Consider the following 20,448-nt stretch of genomic DNA (forward strand, 5'->3'; position numbering starts at 1 on the left):
TAGGGAAAGGCCCCAAGACATGCCACTGAGCCACCCATGGTTCCAGGCTCTTCTCCATATTCTGCTTCAGACCCTTCTCTTCCAGGGCCATAAGCATCTCCGCCCACTGTCTCCCACCAAGAGGACAGTGGCTCTCTGGCCCATTGCCTGGCCCCTTAGGACATTCTCCTGGGCTGCACTCTCTGCTGGCCACGCCTTTGCTCCCTGCACAGGATGGGTGGATGTTCAGGGACGATGCAGCGGCATTCCATACGTGGACATAGCTAGGACAGAAAACCCCATTCCCACTGAGAAACCCTTTACTTACTTTCTGACAATGGCCTTTCTCTGCTCAGTGCTTACCTTCCTTACCAAGCCCAGTCAAGCCAAGTTTGATGCTCTGTCCTTTCAAAACCAGGTGTCCACATGACTGCTCCCTTCAGGGTTTTCTTTGGAACAAAGAAAGTTACTCCCGTTCTTCATTCCCTCCACCCTTGGAGAACCGAGGCTCCTTCTGAAGCCAGACGTCTGCACTCTGCATGAAAATTGCTCCATTAACGCACGTGCAAGTCCACACCATGCAGGGCACCTGCTTTTCTGGGACAACTGCCATCTGGAATCAGGCAACTTCCTCATTGTGTGCCTATTTCTGGACAAAGGAGAGGAGAATTGGATCAGAAGCAGGCATCCTCTCCCACATCCTCCAGCTGCCCAGCAGACCCGATGACACTGCCCGCTCTTGCTCAGCTGGTCACCTGACCACCAGGATGAGGGCAACGTCCTATGGATCAGCGGGTCAGATGTGCGGGCAGGCACAGAACAAATGTCCTGTGAGGTATTCCCACTGCCTTCTCCTTGATGTGTCCGGGGCTGGCTCTTCTCCTGGTAGCTCAGTGGCTGCAGCTGGGTCCAGATCTCCCACTTGTCCCTGCAGAACCTCCCCCAGCCCTGGATCCCCAGCAGCCAAGGCCACCATCTCCCAGTTCCCACGGCTCATAGCCGGCTGCAACCCCTCCCTGGACAGGAGCAGTGGGAGCAAGACGTGGTCCACTTGGGAAAGGATTCTACTTATCCCAACCCATTTTGTTTGTTTGGTTTTGGGTTTTGGTTTATTTTTTTTCCTTTTCTTTCTTTTTCTTTTAACCATGTAAAGGTAATGCCTTTAAAATAGTCCTCACCAGCATCCTCACAAGGAAAGAAGTTCTAAACTGAGGTCAGACCAAGTCTTTCCAACTAGGGCTGGTTTAGGGACAGAAGAAGAACTGGCTGCTCTGCTGGGGAGAAAATGCGGGTGGCAAGGGGGTTTGTCCTAGAATGGGGGCACCCGCTCAGAAGCGGAGTCCGCGTGGACAGAGCTCAGGCAGCTGCCGGCTGGCACTGACATGGGCACTGGGGAGAAAGCCCACGTGCAGCGCGGATGTGGGAGATCTGAGCTTTGTCTCCCGCACGGAGTGCCGCACACCACCGAGCACAGCGTTTTCAACAGTAAACACTTAGACGACAGAAAATGCCAACTCTGCTAGGAGTCTTGTTTTCTTATAATGCAATATTTTCACAGAAAATCCTGGTTTGGAGTGATCTGTGAAAAAATATCTCAAGCTCTGTTAGGCTTTTAATTGTCTTTAGAAGCACTTGTAAAAATGGTGCTATGTTTGCATAATTCAAGATCTAAATACGAAGAAAATTTAATCAAACCAGAGAAAAAAGGAGACTATGGGGAGACCTTATTTCTGGAAATCTCTGGAGACTCCAAGGTGTGTGTGCAACTATATGTGTGTGTGTGTGTATGTGTGTGTGTGTATATGCGCAAATGTGTATATATATGTAAATACCACATATATGTCTTTCATATGTATAAAGGTGCCATACACACAATCAAAAGACAGATGATAGACTGGGAAATATTTTTATTCCCTTTAGACTAAAAGTCAATATGGCTGCTATACAGAGAGATCCCACAAACTGATAAGAAAAAGATATGATCCAATAGAACACTTGTTCAAGGGGAGAATAGTTAGTTGTTTGACAAAAAAGTGTCCCATCCACATGAAGAGGCCGACTGCATGGACACACTTCAGACACTTGTTGAAAAGGGAGGCTGGCCTGGCTTGCTGCCTTGGGGAGGCTCCAGGGGGCACAGGGATCCCTGAATGATGAGAAGGCTCTTGGACGGAGTCAGAGATTGGGAGAAGGGTAAGCAGTTCCCTGCTCTGCCAGGAGGTATGTTGTGAGACCGAGATTCATCATCACCATCAAGTCACCCAGTGATCAGGTCTCTGTGGTGACAGAACATGATTAAGCAGAAAGCAATTGTATATTCTGGAGTATAATACAGGGAAACTGAAACCCATGGTCTTGTTCCCTTGCCTAGAGTAGTAACTATGTCTTTCCCCTGTTTGCCTTCTTTTTGAAATCTCAGCTACTGTGGCTCGGTGCCCACCTCACAGCAGACGCTGGAGGAACGTGTGTGCTGGTCCCCCTGAGCCAAGAGTAAATGGTATTGGGGCGTGTGTGATACCCACGATACTAGCGTGTGTTTCCCACATAATTGTTGGTCAGGGAACTGTGGCCATAGTCCCCAGGAAGCCTTGGGGACCATATCACACGATGGGACCAGAAGAGCGAATGGATGGTACCTGTTTTTGTCAGTACTGATGGGCAACAATTTCTCAGTTGAATTACCAGGAAAATGCCAATGCCATTAAGCTTGAGGAAGCATATGACTTCATTCCCACTGGAGCTGGTTATGACATTATGATCTCTATGATTATGATTTTCTCCCATTCACTGTCTCAGCCAATGGCATGCCATCCTTCCAGCTGTATAAGTCTTAGACTCAGAATTTATTCCTGATACCACTTTTCCCCTCATGCCTCGTAGGTAAGATAACCACATAGTTTGTCGTTCAAACAATGCCACTTTGGGAAGGAAAAATAGGGACCATTCAAGATTATGTTGAACCAATAGGCATAAACCAAGAGTGTCCCAACAGATCGAGATTCATGGCCTACCCAACTAGAGCCAACCATCTCCCTGATTTTGTGGACTCTACCTCATAAATTCCTTGCAAACCCATCCCTTTCCTCCACCGCTAGCACCCTGGCCGCCATTAGTCTTCTCTTCCCCAGGCTGAGGTCTACCCACTCTCATACTTGTTTCAAGCCAAGGGATTATTTCAAATGCAAATCAAATCATGACAGTTCCTACTTCTCTCCTTTTAAGATTGTTTTGAGATGCCAATTGGCTGGTGGGGTAAAATTAGAAAAATCTAAAAGTTCTTTTTTTTTTTTTTTTTTTAAAGATTTTATTTATTTATTTGATAGAGAGAGACCACAAATAGGCAGAGAGGCAGGCAGAGAGAGAGGAGGAAGCAGGCTCCCCGCAGAGCAGAGAGCCTGATGTGGGGCTCGATCCCAGGACCCTGAGATCATGACCTGAGCCGAAGGCAGAGGCCTTAACCCACTGAGCCACCCAGGCGCCCCTTTTTTTTTTTTTTAAAGATTATATTTATTTATTTGAAAGCGTGAGCCCGAGTAGGGGATTTGGGGGGAGTGGAGAGGCAGATGGAGAGGTAGACTCCCTGCAGAGCAGGGCTGGATCCCAGGACCCAGAGATCACAACCTGAGCTGAAGGCAGATGCTTCACCGGCTGAGCCACCCAGGCATCCCCGAAGGTTCTCAGTGTGTTTCCTCCACAAGGATGCCTTCCAGCAAAGACAGGAACCCCAACTGCTCACCATTTTAGCTGTAACAGCTACTAAAATATCAACTTAATGAAGGAAAAAAGGAATCCACCAGATTTCTTGGGTCCACAGAACCTGCTCTAATGGAAAAGACTGTTTAATTGCTTTGTGACTAAAAAGTCCCATTACCTACGTAACCCCAGTCTGGCTTCCAGTGATGATAAGTACTGCCCTACACCTACAATGTTTTGGTTTCCCCCGGGGTACCAATACCAGTTTTGCTATTTGTGTGATATCGTCCTCTTTCCCCCCTCAAGTTTCCTGTTAGTTCCAGTTTGGGGGTGGGTTTTATTCAATTTCAAACAAAACAAGAAGCAATTCACATTTTCTGTTTTTATTCTTCGAAAAACAAATTCTAGATTCCACTGAAACAATGTATTTCTTTTCCAGTTATCAAAGGGGAGAGCTAGCAAGAGGCAGAGAAGGACCTGCAAATTGCCAACATTGTTCCGTCTTTAATAAATGTTTCACAGAAATAGTCGTGTTGTAGCAGATGGAAACACAGGCAGCTATTACTTAACATAGGTTAACAGTAAAAGGTATTATTACCAGAAATCTGCATAACGTCTTAAAGAAATAAAAACTATTTTACAACTCCAAAGCACACATTTGAATATTAGCCGCATTTTATATAGTAGGTAGAACACATGCTCTTTGGTTCATGTCCATGCATGTGCTCTCAAATACCAGACACATTCACAGCATTCAGGTTGCGGGTGGGGACGGAATTTACCAGAAATGTGCACCTAAATAATGAATGGCTATCCCTTTAAGGGAAGATAGGTTGTTGTCAAAACTGTCAAAGAATAACTTAAATGCTTTTGAGAGGAAAGGTTTGGGGCAATATTTCTTCACATACTGCGGAGAAAAACCACACATTCACTGGGTGTTTCCCCTCGTGAAAACCAAAAGTGTTTCCCCTCGTGAAAACCAAAAGCATGAAAGTTGCTCTGTATCCGGATGCCTGGGTGACTCAGTCGTTAAGGGTCTGCCTTGGGCTCAGGTCATTATCCCGGGATCCTGGGACTGAGTCCCACATCAGTCTTCTTGCTATGTGAGGAGTTCTGCTTCTCCCTCTCTCTCTCCCCTCTCTTCTCATGCTCTCTCTCTCAAATAAATAAACCAAATCTTTAAACAACAACAACAAAAAGTTGCTCTGGGGCGCCTGGGTGGCTCAGTGGGTTAAGCCGCTGCCTTCGGCTCCAGTCGTGATCTCAGGGTCCTGGGATCGAGTCCCGCGTCAGGCTCTCTGCTCGGCAGGGAGCCTGCTTCCTCCTCTCTCTCTCTCTGCCTGCCTCTATGCCTACTCGTGATCTCTGTCTGTCAAATAAATAAATAAAATCTTTAAAAAAAAAAAAGAAAAAAAAAAGAATTGCTGATCTTATTAAAAAAAAAAAAAAGTTGCTCTGTATCTTCAGCTACTGCTTTAGTCAGGAAGAAACCTCTCAACAGCAAAATGTGGAGAAAAGCCAAGCAGATGCGGGTAACTCCAGGTACCTGGTAATCTTTTGTGACCTGTCTCCTGGTCCATTAGTGGCCGTTGATACACGCAGGTCCCACCAGAGTGATACAATGTGCATCCTCAGCTCCATCATCAAACAAAACTCCAAAAAAAGAATGAAAAAGTGGACATCCCTGATGGCAGCTGATAAGGTCTGAAGAATGGCCCCTAGGGACATCAGTTCCTAATCCCCAGCCCTTAGGAATGCAGCTTTATTTGGAAAAGGGATCTTTCCCAATGTGATTGAGTTAATGATTTTCAGATGGGGAGATTATCCTGGATTATCCCAGATGGACCTTAAGGGCAATGGCAGGGGGCCTTACGAGAAAGAGGTGGAGGGAGATTTGACTCACCGGCGTGGAGAAAGCCACATGACCACAGAGAAAGAGATGAGAGTGATGTAGCCACGGGCTCAGAAAGGCCAGCAACCACCAGAAGCTGAAGGATGCAAGGAAGCCATTCTCCCCTCGAGCTTCGGGAGGGTGCGTGGTCCTGCCGACACCTCGATGTTGACCCAGTGAGACTGGCTTTGGACTTCTGGCCTTCAGAAGGGTGAGAGAATAAATAAATCTCTGTTTTGGAGCCACGACGATTTGTTCCACAGCAAAGACATAGAAAAAGTGATTGTCTCAGGCAGGGTTCTTGGGTCCCCAGGGAGGCGAATTCCCTCTGGCTACTAACATCTGTAGGAAAGCAACTCGGGTTCCACGCTGTGTAGAGTGCTAAGAATCGATGGTGCTTAGAAGAGCAAGACTAGCCTCTGGGCAGAAGCTTCCACTGATGAGCTGTCAGCAGGTGATACAGGATGGATAAAGCTCCCACAAACCAGGCATGTTTTGCATATCAAGCACTACATGAAGACATTTAGGTGCCCCTCAGTCCCTCTGAAAGCCCGGGATGGCCTGGCTAAGCCCCTCATCTAAGGTGACATAGTGACTGGCTGAAGAAATCCCAGGATTCCTACCACATCCTACCTTTTTCCATTGTCTCAACCTGGCTCCTTTTTAGAAGTGCAAATAAGACCTGTTTAACACTGAACTCTGAGTCAAGGGGAACAGAGAGCCAAGATTTAATGGAATTTCTAAAGCCCAGTTCTCCATATTAAGATGTCCTCAAACCGTGGAAGAAAACCTCATGCTTCAGGACCTCTGAGCATCGCCTGAGTCATGCGTTCAGGACCTTACCACGGGCCTGACGCCTTTCTGCCGACTCAGGGACTCAGGGCTTCCATGCACGCACTCGAAGATGGTTGGGGAGGTGCCTCTAGATCCAGCCTGACCTGTAATCCAGCTCTTTCCTTGCGCCTGCCTCCTGGTTTTTCTATCTCTGCCTCTTGTTAGCAAACAGAACATGCACCATTTCAGAAAAGCAAGCCTCACCATGAAGGGCTGATACTGAGTGTGTATATTCTGCTGTATCAGCCCCAAACCTATTTCTTCTAGTTAGAACTTGACAGCGAGTTCCCTCCCCGAGCCCGTCAGCAGCCCGGGGTTTATGAATCACCCCACCAATGGCTTATGCTGCCGCACCACAGCAAACCAAACTAAACAAATTCTTTCCATGTTAGCCGGAGGGTTAAAAAAAGAAGTGTGCTCTACAGGAGATATAAATTTGAGGCAAGCCCTAGAAGAGAATAAAAAGGAAATAAGACCTCAGTCAACCATGTGCAGAGGGCCCCAACTGACTTCCTTGCTTTGTGACTGCTGATGTGGCAGCTTCCAAGCAGGGGTTTTCCACAGAAAGCTGGGGGTCCAGGCCAGACTGCGGGGGCAGAGGCGTAGAGCTTGCCCGAATGTGGCCAATGACAGAAATTGACTGCCAGCAAGGCCGTTGCTCTGAGCTCTGAGTTCTAGTTCCTTAATGCCCCCTCGAAGGGGGGTGGAGCTGGGGGAGGAGGCTCCTCCATGTTCTTATGCCTTTTACCCCTTCCTTTTCGTATTCAGTTACCAGGTCCTGAAGCTTCCAGCAGACTCCATGAAGCTGCAAAGCCAGGCAATGGGCACGAGTGGCCCAAACCAGCGAACATCTGACAGTCTTGAGACTGAAGTTGAGGGATGAGGGAGCAGCCTGGCCTTCCCCTGGGAGGAGGTGGAGGGACACACTTAGTGGCTTTGAGTCTGTTCTCTGTGTTAGCAGATTCCTCTCCGTGTTCAAGCTTGTGTGCCCTCACCAAAACAGAAGCCCTGTGCCGCAGAACCTATCCTCGTTAGAAGGCCATGTCCTAATTGTCAGTCTCATGCCCCTGGGGGTGGGGATGGGGGTGGTTCCAGGGTGGTGTGATCCGGGTCCTGTCTCTGAGAAGCCTTCTGGTGTCCATGTCCTCTCCTGCCTCCTAGGACCTCTGAGCACAGGCCTGCCTGGCCCAGGCTGCCCTCCTCCTCCTCTTCCTCCCTCGGAGAACGAGCAGAGGTTGGCTCTCTCTTCACTCCCCATCTCCCAGGCCCTCGCTCAATGCTTGCACGACAGACACAGCACAGAACAGTTAGCCTCCCATTCATTCCCAAGTTCATCTGAGAGCCATGGGCAGTATGTATTCAATGCAGTGAGTTTAGCAAAGCCTTTTTCTTGTCAAAGTGACAATATCTGCAGTGATTAAAAAAAAAAAAAAGCAGCAATTAGAAGCTTAGGAAAGTTCCATCTTGTAGGAGAATTATGACGGATGGGGCTGAATCGTGCTCCCTCCAAAAGGCCTGTCTACCTTGGAACCTCAGAATGTGACCTTATTTGGGGGAGGGGAGGTCTTTGTGGATGTAATTCCTTAAGGAAGGTTGTCCTGGATTTAGGACGGGCCCAAAACCCAATGTCTTGTGTCCTTATAAGAAGGCCCTGTGAGGACACCGGGCATGCAGACGAGATTGCAGTGATGGGTCTATCAGCCATGGGGCATCAAGGATTGCTGGCATCCCCCAGAAGCTGGGAACCTCCTGGATGCTTCCAGATGCTTCCTCGGAGAATCTGGAAGGAACCACGCCTGCCCACACCTTGATTTTGGATTTCTGGCCTCCAGAACTGTGAGAGAATAATTTCTGTTGTTTTAAGACACCCAATTTGTGGTGATTTATCATGGCAGCCCTGGGAAACTCACACCCAGGGTCATCAGATGCGTAGGCTAGGTCCTACAGCACGGTGGATTTCTTTTTTTTTTTTTTTTTTACCCATTCTCAACAAAGCCCACAACCAGAGAAAGGGATGACCCACAATGACTTTCATCCCTGAGTGTCAGTAAAGCAATGCTGAAGGCAACATTACCCCCACCCCCTTCCAACTGGATGGCCTAAGGACTTTTCCAGTCTTTAAGAAACAGCATTTTCGTGATGGGTATTATAGGGCTGTGGGGATCCTTTTTCCTTAATTCTAGTCATTTGGTGGCTGAAAAGTCTTCTGCAGCAGAAAATTTAAGTGATAGCTTGGATGTTTGATTTTGCTAAGGCTAGGATATCCTAGTCCCCCCCACCTGCTGAGTTGAGGGTGACAGAAAACCCTACAGGAAAGAGTCATGGACCCCAGTCTTCAGGCTGCTGCAAGGGAAAGAACGGTGTAGGACAAGGTGACTTCACCTACAACTAACCCAAACCACCCCCATCCCTGCCCCCACCCTCTTCTCCCCCCCTCCCGACTCCCTGCTCTGGGCACCCCAAACTCCAGCCCTTTTAACTATCTCTTTGAAAATCCAGACCCAAGCCATCAGATCTGTGTGTGTAATCTTTCCTATTTTATAGACAAGAGGGTGGGAATTCAGTGGGGTTGAATTCTTCCTTTCAAAAACCTGATGAGCTTCTCTGGAATGCCGGCCTTCCTTCCGGAAGCTTCTCTGCTCAGTGCCTGTTAATCCTCTATTGAGAGCTGATAATGAGGCTGGGTTTTGTTTTTTGTTTTTTTGTGTGTGTTTTTTTGTTTGTTTGTTTGTTTGGTTTTCTTTTGTTTGTTTGTTTGTTTGTTTTTCTTTAGATATTTTCCTTTTAGAGAAAAGGAGCATTTCTGATTTTTTTTTCCCCCCCTGGCCTGTAGTGTCTACACAAGTTATTTTCTTGCCCTTTAAAAAGTGTCATAGTTTACCAGATTGGTTTTCACGTTTCACAAGATGATTAACAATTGAACTTTCTTTGTTAAAAATAAAGGGGGACAGCTTCTCCCCTCAGACAACTCAGTGCGTCCTGAAGATAAGTCTGACTCAGAGTTCCACACTCTTTCTTTTCTCTCCCGTGTTTGTTTTCCTTCTCAGCCTGCATCTGTGAAGCCAACTTTGCACCTGTTGCCGAAGCAGATTACATATTCCTGTCCCAGCTAAAGCAAAAAACAGCACTTGGGTCTGGTTTTACTGTGGCCACCTCTGATGGACGGATGGGCTAAGAATGCTCAACATAAGCTTTTTTTTTTTTTTTCTCCTGAAATTCCTTTGAGGCAAGTAGTGGTAAACATTTTCACCCTCAGCCACTAGAGGAAATGTAGTAGAACAGGATTCGTGAGGAAGGGGGGGTGGGGTGGGGGACAAGAGCCTCCAGAATCTATGCCTCAATAAAAGGTCGCAAAGAATCTATGCCTCAATAAAAGGTCACAAAGCCCTCTGTGTTCTCTCACTCCTGAGGATCTAGACCAGACCTTCTTATCTCAGTTATCTGGCCCCGCCCGGTGCACTGGCCCCAAGTGACTTATGAGCGTCTGAAATGTGGCTGTTGTGAATCCAAGTGTTCTTGAAGTCGATACCAGGTTTCAGAGACGATACAAAGCATATGGCATTAATAATATTTTTGAGAGGTGTTTGGGTGGCTCAGTTGGTTAAGCGTCTGCCTTCAGCTTAGGACATGACCCCAGGGTCCTGGGATGGAGCCCCGCGTTGGGGGTCTCTACTTCTCGGGGAGTCTTCTTCTCCCTCTCTCTCTGCCTGCTGCTCCCCCTGCTTGTGCTCTCTCTCTCTCTCTCTGAGTCAAATAAATAAATAAAATATTTTAAAAAATACAATTTTTGAGTGGATTGCCACCTGACACACAAAGCATTTGACATTGCTTTTATTTTTTTTTAAAGATTTTATTTATTTATTTGATAGATCACAAGTAGGCAGAGAGGCAGGCAGAGAGAGAGGAGGAAGCAGGCTCCCTGCTGAGCAGAGAGCCCAATGCAGGGCTCCACTCAATCCCAGGACCTGAGATCACAACCTGAGCCAAAGGCAGAGGCTTAACCCACCAAGCCACCCAGGTCCTCTTGACTTTGCTTTTTGTTGACTTGCAGACTCCTGGAAAGCAGGCTTCCCAAAGTACAGCAAAGGTGCAGATCTGACACCCCACACGAAGCAGAAGGGGTAGGCACCAAGCACAGTTGGAAAGAGCCCTGGCAGAGTTCCACTGGGAATTTGAAAAAAGGTGAGCAAATACAAGGTTCCCGAGTAAAGTCTTGCAATGAAGAAACATGTCTAATTTTGTCACTATGGCATTTCAGAAATGTGTGCCCGCAGGATTCCTAGCTCTTCCTTTTTCAATGTTGGCTTCACAGCAGTGATCATGTCAAGCAAGTATTATTCAGCAGCCCCAGCCGGGTTAGTGTGTAAGGACTTGAACAGATGCACAGAACAAAGGAACACCCCATGGAAATGTGGGGCAAAGCCTGGGACCCTCAGTCCAAAGGTAAGGACTCCATATAATAAATGGGTTGTAGTAAGAGCATGTTGGGGCCTCATGTCTTAGGACCCCACTGACCTTTGCATCTTGTGAACATGGTCCAGCTGCAGTGACAGTCCCATCCCCTTGTCTGTGCATCCCAGTAGGAACTCCTGCCCCTCCCTTTAAGCACCTTAAAATCAATGAAAGGAGCACTGTAGCAATAAAGAATGAGGAGGAGTTTCACATTCAAAATCATTTTGTTGGCTTGACATCTATCTCAACCACAACCGGGAGGTCGGGTAAGTAGAGATGACCATTTCTGTGTCACAGAATGTGGCTTTAGCCTGAACCTCGTAGGCTTGCATGTTATGGGGATGTTTGACTCTTAAAAACAGAGCATTGATGGGGGTGGAGGGGAAAAGGGTCACTGCAAGGAGAACAAGTGGAAATTGAAGCCCAGGTTAGGAGGGGTGATTTATAAGCCTTGGAGAGGGTCCTCTGCAGACCCTTCAAATACCCCAAGAGGACCTAATGGCCTCATATCCTTTTTTTTTTTCCCCCCCCAGTGCTGGGCTAAGAGGGAGGTGTACACTGTTGGGTGGAGAAATGGAAAAGCAATGTGTTGGAATTCTTTCTTCATATCCTGATGTTAACTTTTATTTCAAAAAAACAAGCAAAAAAATCCAATTTTATATTTGGTTTTATATTTAATAAGTGTAATTGTTAAAATAGGAAGAACAAAAATCGTACTTGGGAGGATTTACACTTGCCTTTCTAATGCATATACAGATATTTTTAAAAGTTTTTTTCTAGTTGACTTACTTCCTGAAGATCTGAACAGAATTGAAAGATGAAAGATCACAGTGCTGTCTCATCACCATGCACGCCTCTCTCTGACAAGCACGGAGACATTTGGGCTCATGGTTCCTTCCCATTTGATTTATTATGCTCTTTGACTCTGGGACAAAACCCCACAAACTCATCTCTTAATTACATAGGCTGTTTTTGGGTTGTGAACAAAACAACAAGTGTATTTTCTCCCCATATGGGTTGAAATCTCCCGTGTGATGTCCAGCTTTACCATAATACTGCGGGCTGGCTGGTTTACTTCCTGGCACTGCCATCAGCCAGAATGTGCTGGTGCATCACATTGTCTAACTCCCGGGCACCCTATGGCCTTCCAGCTCACAGCCTTCCCTTCCTCAACAAGTGTCTCCACATGGCAGTCCCGTGGGTGACCCAGCCATCTCACGGGACCTGAGCCCCATGGCTCTAGCTTCCTTCCCCTTTGTGTCACTTCAGGACTCATATTCACAGCTAAACCAGGGATCTCGTGATGGGCTGAACTGCACCTGCTGCTGTGTCTTGCTCATTTCCCACAGATGATGCCAACCATGGGGTAGCCACATCTTATCAGCTTTTATGAGGAACAGTTGTACAGTCAACAGCAAGATGGTGGAATCCTGGTTGTCCCTGTGTTGGGTAAACCTCCTAAGAGCTTGCAGGGAAGATGGATTTGAAATCCTTGAATTAATTCATGCTCTTTTCTTGAAATACAGTGAGTTGTGGTAACTTCCTGGAGAGCAGGGTCTCTGCCTGTTGCTCGTTTTCCTTCCCATTGAGCCCCTTGCATGGATTTGAGTATTTTCAGTGCTGATTTCATTACTGGAACTTGGCTCGAAGTCCCAGGAGCTCAGAAGAAAGGTCTTTGGATGCTTCGTGTTGAATTCTGTTTCTCTTCCCTGGTACGCAGACAGGGTGGGGAGGGGAAGCAAGAAAAACTAAGCAGACTGTTCATTGGTGTCACTTTTGCACTATTTTTCATCTGCTTGGGGACAACGGTATCTGTTCCAAAGGGACAGAATGGGAAATTTAATTAATGTATTTAAAATTCAAACCCCAAATACAAAGATATGTGAGCCTTAAGAAAACTAGCTCTTCGAATCCAAATTCACAAGGAAATTATTGTATCAGGATGAGGATGAATTTACCTATTGTGCTTGATGGAATTTGCCTGAGGAAAGAACCAGCCTTCCTGCTAGATGTCAGTCCAACACTGAACGGCAGATTGAAGCTTGTTGGATGATTACAGAATCGAAGCATTATGGTCCTCACCCTTCCTAAGGGGCATTTTAATTCTCTATAATGGATTAATTGCCTTAATTTTCCTTCAGGGAGTTTTTACACCTATAAACTGGTCTGTTCCATCACCTGGAATCAGACCGTTTCCGCCCTTTGGCAAAGCTGGTTGCAAGGGCTTACTATTTCTTCCCCTCAGATTCAATGTCAACTGCTGCTTATTCAATAGCTAAATAAGTAAATATGTGTGTGCATGTATGTGTGTATGTTTGCATAGCTTTATTGATCTATAATTTACATATCATAAAAATTTGATATTTTGCATATACATGAGTACAAATTTAATAGCACTTAGATTTATGGAATCATGGAGCTACCAGCACAATTCTGTTTTAGAACATTTCCAGCCCTCACAAAGCTTCCTCTTAACCCCTCCCAGTTAATTCACACGTTCACCCCTCCCCTGGGCAACCACTGGTCTGCCTCTGTCCCTGGAGATTTGTCTTTTGCAGACATTTCCTGTAAGGGGAAAATATAATCTGTAGAGTTATTTTCTGTCTTTTTATTTCATTAACATCATGTTCTCGAGGTTGGTCAAGTTGTAGCATGTGTCATTCTTTTTTATTGCTGAAGGGATTCTACTGTGTGGTTGTACTCTGGTTGGTTGCAAAAAGCTTATTTTTGAATAGAAACTAACACCTGGATCGATAGATTGGGAGTCCAGAGAAAATCTGAGACATGTCACCTGCTCTGAAGGTCCTTAACATTGCATTGGAGAGGCAAAATGAAGACATATGGAGCAATAAAACAAAATTCGTAGCTATGAGGGGTGACAATGTTAACTAGATTCCTGGTGACCATTTCACAATACATGCAAATTTCAAATCACAATATATACAAATATCAAATTGTACACCTGAAACTTATTTAATATATTATGTCAGTTATACCTTGCTTAAAAAAAAAAAAAAAAGCCTGAAAGAGAAAAGTAACATTAAAAATTACTGTTTAAGAGAGAGACTGGCAGAGCAATGGGCCATGGAGTGCAGTGGAGAAAGTTTGAGTCAGAGACATCAGTTGGATGATTCTACAACAGATTCTGATGAGCGACTGAAGAGATGAATGGGGAGGGGCTGTCTGACTCAGGCTCGCTGTAGCCACTCTCCCCCAGGCTCTTCCTCGCTTCCCACACACATGGGGGTTGCTCACAGGCCTGAAGATGCACCTACCTCCCCTTCCTCATGTCCTCACTTGCTACTGGAGCCCTGGCACAGCTCTCAGCACTCCTCCCCACTCCTCAAAGAATCCACCCTGCCATTTACGACCTCATCTCCCTACTCACGTTCTTCCAGAGCTCTTACCATTTAGCAGAAGTTGTGATGATTGCACTTTCCTGCTTCTTTTCTACCCCAAGCCTCAGGGTTCTGTCTTCCTTATTCTTTGTTTAATCCCTGTGTCTAGTACAGTGCCTGGCTTAACTCAAAAACTATTTGCTGAATGCATGCAACTTGCACGTGAGACATTGCACAAGAAAAGTAGCGAGGTCTTGGACAATGAAGAGGCTGGCTCAATTAAAGTTCTCAGTAAGCATGGTGCGCTCATCAAAGACAGAGTAGTAGGGGACTGGAGGGGGCTGCTGCAGCAATGTGGGGGAACTCTTTGTAGACACAGAGCATCTCTGCTCATGTAGTGGATGTGGATGGTCACCGGAAAGAGCCCAGTAGGAGACAGAGGACAAGAATACAGAAAAGACAGTCAAGATGGAAAAAAAGGGAGAGAAGGTATATTTCACATGACAGAAAAAAATAGAAACCACCCAGAGGGTAAGTGGACCCCAAGAGAGCTGTAATGGAAGATGGCTAAGGCCAAGGACAGAGTGGGGAGGTAGTACGCCCACTGAGGTGTGAGGAACAGGAATAAGCCTGGCGCTCCTCCTCCCTGGCAGCTTAAGCCCATCAGATCCTCTGCATAACTTCCAAGCTGCAGAGACCTCTACCTCCAACTTGCCTGCTCTGAACCTTTACAAATTACCTAAGAACTAGCAGGAGCTTATAAGGCATTGTGTCCAATGTCCTCATTTTGCAGATGAGAAACTTTGAGAGATATATAGAGAGAAATGCTGACCCAGTTAGTGTCAGAGGCAGGTATGTAATCTGAAACCCTATGGGAAGAGGTTCTGGGTTTGGAGGCAGAGGGTCTGCTACCTGACTCCCCAACTTCTCAATACAGTCTCCTCTTCATTTCTCCATATTTCTTAGACTTTGAATTAAAACAACCATATTCTGAATATCCCAAGTATCCTTCTAATGTCTGTAAGATTCATTCCTCTCAGGTTTCCTGTCAAACCCTGGGGGGGGGGGGAGAAAACAGTGGACACAGAGTGACATGTAATTATTTCAATATTGGAATCATGTTTTGAGGAATCAAGTAAGCTAAATGAAGAGCCTAAGCTGGCCCAGAAACTATGATTAAACAAGACTTTTTCTGCATGATTGACACTGAATCCAACTTTGACAATGAGCTAACATCCAGGAGAGCTAGTTATCCTGATTTTAATAAACCCCAGAGACTGGGCTTCTGGTATTGGTTACTTGACAGAGTCAACTAATATGAAATGCCTCCAACCACAAATACCTAAAAATGTTAGAGAAAATATGACAAAGTTTATTTAAAATATGTAATTGAATTAAACAAGAAAGAGAGACCCTCAGATGATGGAAGCAAAGAGGGAAAGATCAATACAGTGTGATTTGCAGCCGTAGTCAAGAGCGGTGGAAGCAGGGAGTTAATCCACCCAGAAACACACCTTGCTGCCTAAAGCCTTTGCTCATCCCTGGTGAAGATAGGAGATGAGATTTGGGGTAGAAATTAGAACTAAGACCTCTGCAGAAAGCGGAGATTCTTGAAACTCAGCCCCTTTAAAGAAAAGGACACAAAAAATCTCCACCCACCAATGCACCTCTGTCCAGGGCTCTGAAAAAGAACAAAGAAGTCCGAGTTGATATTATCTATGTTTCAGCAACTCCAAGGGTGAGCTTGCAACATATAAATTGATCCTGCATTGGTAATACACCTGGAAGTGATTCAAGATTTTGAGATAATGGAATTATCTGGGGAAAAAACCCCGCAAAACATCAGTAAGTCCAAAGTTATGAAATCACTTTTACAGAAGGGATGGAATATTAAGAAGGGCAATGCATGGAGAAAACAGAGCAAGGTAACTGGGAGAAATGTGAGAAATGTGAAAGGTATTCCAAATGGAGGATAGAACAAGCAATGATTCAGTTAACCTCCTGTTCCTAATCTGTAGCTAACTGTTCCTTTTGTCTTCTACTTACCTTAAAATTCATCTAAAAAATTTTTCACGGGGAGCCTGGCTGGCTCCGTCAGTAGAGCGTGTGACTCCTGATCTTGGGGTCGTGAATTCAAGCCCCACAGTGGGGGCAGAGCCTAATTTAAAAAGAAAAGAAAAGAAAAGAAAAGAAAAGAAAAGAAAAGGAAAGAAAAGAAAAAAGAAAAGAAAAGAAAGGAAAAGAAGAGAAAAGAAAAGAAATTAATACAAATAATCAGTAATCATAGTGAGCGTGAACAAAGCTACCTCAATCATTACGAGTCATATTAGCTCAGATCAGGCTGTTTGCTCTATCATTCAAAGGAACTCATAAAATACAATCTGCTGGGAACTATACTGTTTTGAAGAGGGAGCGCCCTGGCCAGAATCAGATCTGACACAACTGAGTTTACTACGGCCACTCTGAAGCTCAGAGTCACGGACAATGAACTGTACGTGACGTGAGGCACTCCCTCCAGCCTTTTCTGGCTTTGTAACCATGGGCAAGCACCTGAGTTTTTCATTTGTAAAACTGAGCGGAATTCTTCCTTTCACCTCATCACTTGACACTATGACCCCCATAAAAGGACTAACATGGGAAAACCATAATCAAGTTCTGCACAAAAACCCAAGGTATAAGGTTTTAAACTACAATCTAGCTGTTCGTTGCTAGAAGGCAATAAGTGACTCTTGATATCTTGATAAAAGTTTTGCTTTTACCCAGCATTGAAAACCATCCTGGGGTGGCTGGGTGTCTTAGTGGATTAAGCCTCTGCCTTCAGCTCAGGTCATGATCTCAGGGTCCTGGGATCGAGCCTCGCATAGGGAATCTCTGCTCAGCAGGGAGCCTGCTTCCTCCTCTCTCTCTGCCTGCCTCTCTGCCTACTTGTGATGTCTCTCTCTCTCTCTCTGTCTTTCACTCTCTGTTAAATAAATAAATAAAGTCTTTAAAAAAAAAACAAAAAACAAAACTTGGCCCTATCAGGGCACCTTAGAATCAGTTTTGTTTTTGTTTTGTTTTTAGGGAGAGAGATGAGGGGCAGGGGAAGAGGGAAAGAGAATCTCAAGCAGACTCTCTGCTGCATGCAGAGCCCTACTTGGGGCTCTATCCCATGACCCCGAGCTCATGTCCTGAGCCAAGATCAGGAGCCAGACCCCCAACTGGCTGAGCCACCCAGGTGCCCCAAGGACACCTTAGAACCAGTTTTTATTTACATACCACTTTCCTTTCTTTGCATTGCAAATCCACAGGAATTTGCAGCACAAAACTCTAGGTTGCTAGTGCTGGGTCATTCATTCATTTATTATTTACTAATCCACCCATAGAACATGCTGCTGAGTCCACATGGCAGGATGAGGAGGTCAGTATGCCAAGGCCCCAATCAGGGCATACGTAGATCCCTTCGATGCTGAATCCGTGGGCCACTGAGGAGCCTAGGTGAGGTGCAGGGGGACCGTCTCCTTCCCAAACCCCTGCTCCTCCCACCATGTCTGTGTTCCAGGTCCTGCAAAAGATCATCAAAGACTTGGGAAACTTGATTAGCTTGTTTATCCACAAGTGTGAGCTTCAGTACATACTAAATTCCCCTAGATGTTCTTCTTTCCTGTAACTGGCTAAGTTCCTCTGGGAATTCAACCTGACTGGCCAGTTCAGCAGCTCCTGCACACAGCCCCGAGTAGCCTGCCTCTCTGTACGGACACTCTGGGTTTTATGAGAAAGAAATTGTTCCTGGCTTCAGGACTGCATGGATGAGCCCTGTCGGCCAGTGCCTGATGGTGCTGTAGAAGCCTTTGTACAGCAAGGCTGACCTTTCTAGAAGGAACTAGGTGAGGATGGGCGTGTCTCAGAGTGTAGATACTGAGTTAGGACCGCTTGCTCAAAGTCCAGATCCTATCTCATTCTTGACTCAAGTCTTCTCAATATGCAGAATTCGCTGGAACTACCAGCAAAAAGCTCACAGGAGGGACGGATGGTCCAGGAACACTCTACTTATAAAATAGGAAGGAAGAAAAAAAAAAACCTTCGTAATCTCAGTTTCAAGAAAGATCACTCTTACGAGATGAGACTACATTGTTGCAGAGTTCAAGTGAGTCGTTAAAAGCACACGGAAGTGCCAGCTTGGACTGTTACGAACCTGCCACTTAGAAACATTGCCAAGAACCACTGTATATGTGAACCATCCCCACCCTGACACACACAGAAACACATCCACAAGCTTTCTTTTTCATTGCTTTTCATTAGGCTTGCAGCTTGTTTAGAAATCCCAAATTCTTGGGGTGCCTAGGTGACTCAGTTGTTAAGTGTCTGCCTTTGGCTCAGGTCATGGTCCCAGGGTCCTGCAATCGAGCCCCCGCATCGGCCTCCCTGCTCAGCAAGAGCCCTGCTTCTCGTTCTCCCACTCCCCCTGCTTCTGTTCCCTCTCTTGCTGTGTGTCTCTCTCTGTCAAATAAATAAATAAAAGCTTAAAAAAAATCACAAATTCTTATCAGTTTCTGAGGGAAAATGCACCTTTTAGAAAACTTAATATTTGAGCATTTTATTTCTTTAAAAACAAACAGATTCAAAGCTCTTAGTTATGGGGCATAATCTTTAATGGTGATTTCTGATTTATAATAGAAACAGCAGAAATGTAAACCCCTCTACTTCGTAGTATGGGGGGTGTGTGTGGTAGAGCTGAGTCCAGGGTGGGATTCCCCTACTGGGCTCCTCTAGAAACTGGAAATTAAATGTTCTTATTTTAGAGTTAAGTTTTAAAATCCATACTGATGGATCAGAGCAGACACAGAATCACCTTGAGGTCCAGCCAGGAAGAAGTCACTGCCTTCAAAAGGGGACTAATATATCCCAGGAATGTGTCCAGGAAAGCACCCTGCTTCGATCGCTCACTCCCTAAACAGCACACGAGGGAATTCATGGGTCAGGCTGAGGGGAGTTTCCAATACACTTGACAGCTGTGGTTCTTACAAACAAGTCCATTGGCATACAGGTTTCGATCAATTCTGGGTGTCTGAAGAGATGGAGTTCCAGAGCTTGTAGGGCTAAGTATCAGACCCTTGGGTCCCATTAACTTACTGCGGGGGCCCAGTGCCAGCTAAGCTTCTCCAGGTGCCAGCCAGCTTCTCCAGGTAACACGTGTGCATTGTGGAGCACGGAAGGCTTGCAGACAAGCCTGGAACTCCCATGAGTCATCTTTGTAGGTGGGCCATTGGCAGACAAGCCTATGATCCCACCTCTCCTCCAGAAGTAGTGATCAGAACAAGTGTGATTTCAGCCACTTGCCTCAACCGCTTTGCTCTGTAGTGTGGGTTGAATTGTGACCCCCTGCCACTGTGATCATCTGTGGAAACCCTAAACCCCATGTGATGGTATTTGGCGATGGGAGGTAATTAGGTTCAGATGGGGTCATGAGAGTGGCGCCTCCATGATGGGATTAGTGCCCTTGTAAGTAGAGACAGCAGAAAGCTTGCAATGCCACTTTCTCCACCACGTGAGGGCACAATGACGAGATCATCTGCGAGGCCTGAAGAGGGTCCTCCCCTCCCCTCCCTTCCCAAGGTTGCTGGTACCCTGATGTAGGACTTCTGGCTTCCAGAACAGTGAGGAATGCATTTCTGTTGCTTCACCGCCCGCCCACCAATCCCCGGTCTGTGGTGTTCTGTTCTGGCAGCCCAGTAGACCCAGACTGTGATGTCATTAGCACCACAGTACACAGGATCTTTAGTCAGATGGGTTAAGACCTCACAGTAAGACCTTGTCCACAGCTCTGTGGCTGAGTTCTTCCTTATGTCTGTGTCCTTGACACAGACCGTGGAGCTTACTTTAGTTGGCTCCTTTCCCCATGGCCAGGCTTCCCTCCACCACACCACTCTGGCCTGGTTTATGCCTCTCTGTTGCTTCTTGAGACCACTGCCTGGTTCTACCCAACCCGAGACCCCGGGTAGGCACCATCACCCCGGATGCCCAAGATGGGCATAGAACCCTTACTGACCGATCACCTGAAAACCCTACCATTGCCCAGCAACCCATATGGAATGAAAGGGAGGCAGACTGCCCACACTGAAATGACAAACAGGCTGTAAGGAAGGGACAGAGTGTGTATCACCATGGAGAGGACTGAAGTACAAGAAGAGATGGGGAGACCTGCCAAGCACAGCAGTGGGTGGGCGGTTTCTTCAGGCCAGCACCACTTGCAGGGAGCCTTCCAGGATACCCAAATCTAAC

The 20,448-nt window shown here is 46.2% G+C and overlaps 2 long non-coding RNA genes across 5 annotated transcripts; both read left to right on the forward strand.

Moving 5' to 3' along the window:
* Nucleotides 1-5,688: 5,688 nt before the first annotated feature.
* LOC116597580 lies at nt 5,689-8,233 on the forward strand. Its single transcript, XR_004288676.1, has 3 exons — nt 5,689-5,774; nt 7,166-7,631; nt 8,043-8,233. It is a non-coding gene; the product is annotated as an uncharacterized LOC116597580 (long non-coding RNA).
* A 1,613-nt stretch (nt 8,234-9,846) lies between these two features.
* On the forward strand, nt 9,847-13,670 carry LOC116597579. Of its 4 annotated transcripts, XR_004288675.1 has the most exons (6): nt 9,847-9,929; nt 10,449-10,579; nt 10,656-10,840; nt 10,978-11,115; nt 11,619-11,739; nt 12,119-13,670. It is a non-coding gene; the product is annotated as an uncharacterized LOC116597579 (long non-coding RNA). The 4 variants fall into 4 exon arrangements; XR_004288672.1 differs by having other exon boundaries at nt 11,619-13,670; XR_004288674.1 differs by having other exon boundaries at nt 10,981-11,115; nt 11,619-13,670.
* The last annotated feature ends 6,778 nt before the right edge of the window (nt 13,671-20,448 follow it).

Source organism: Mustela erminea, chromosome 8 (genome assembly GCF_009829155.1).
Source record: "Mustela erminea isolate mMusErm1 chromosome 8, mMusErm1.Pri, whole genome shotgun sequence".
Lineage (NCBI taxonomy): Eukaryota > Metazoa > Chordata > Mammalia > Carnivora > Mustelidae > Mustela > Mustela erminea.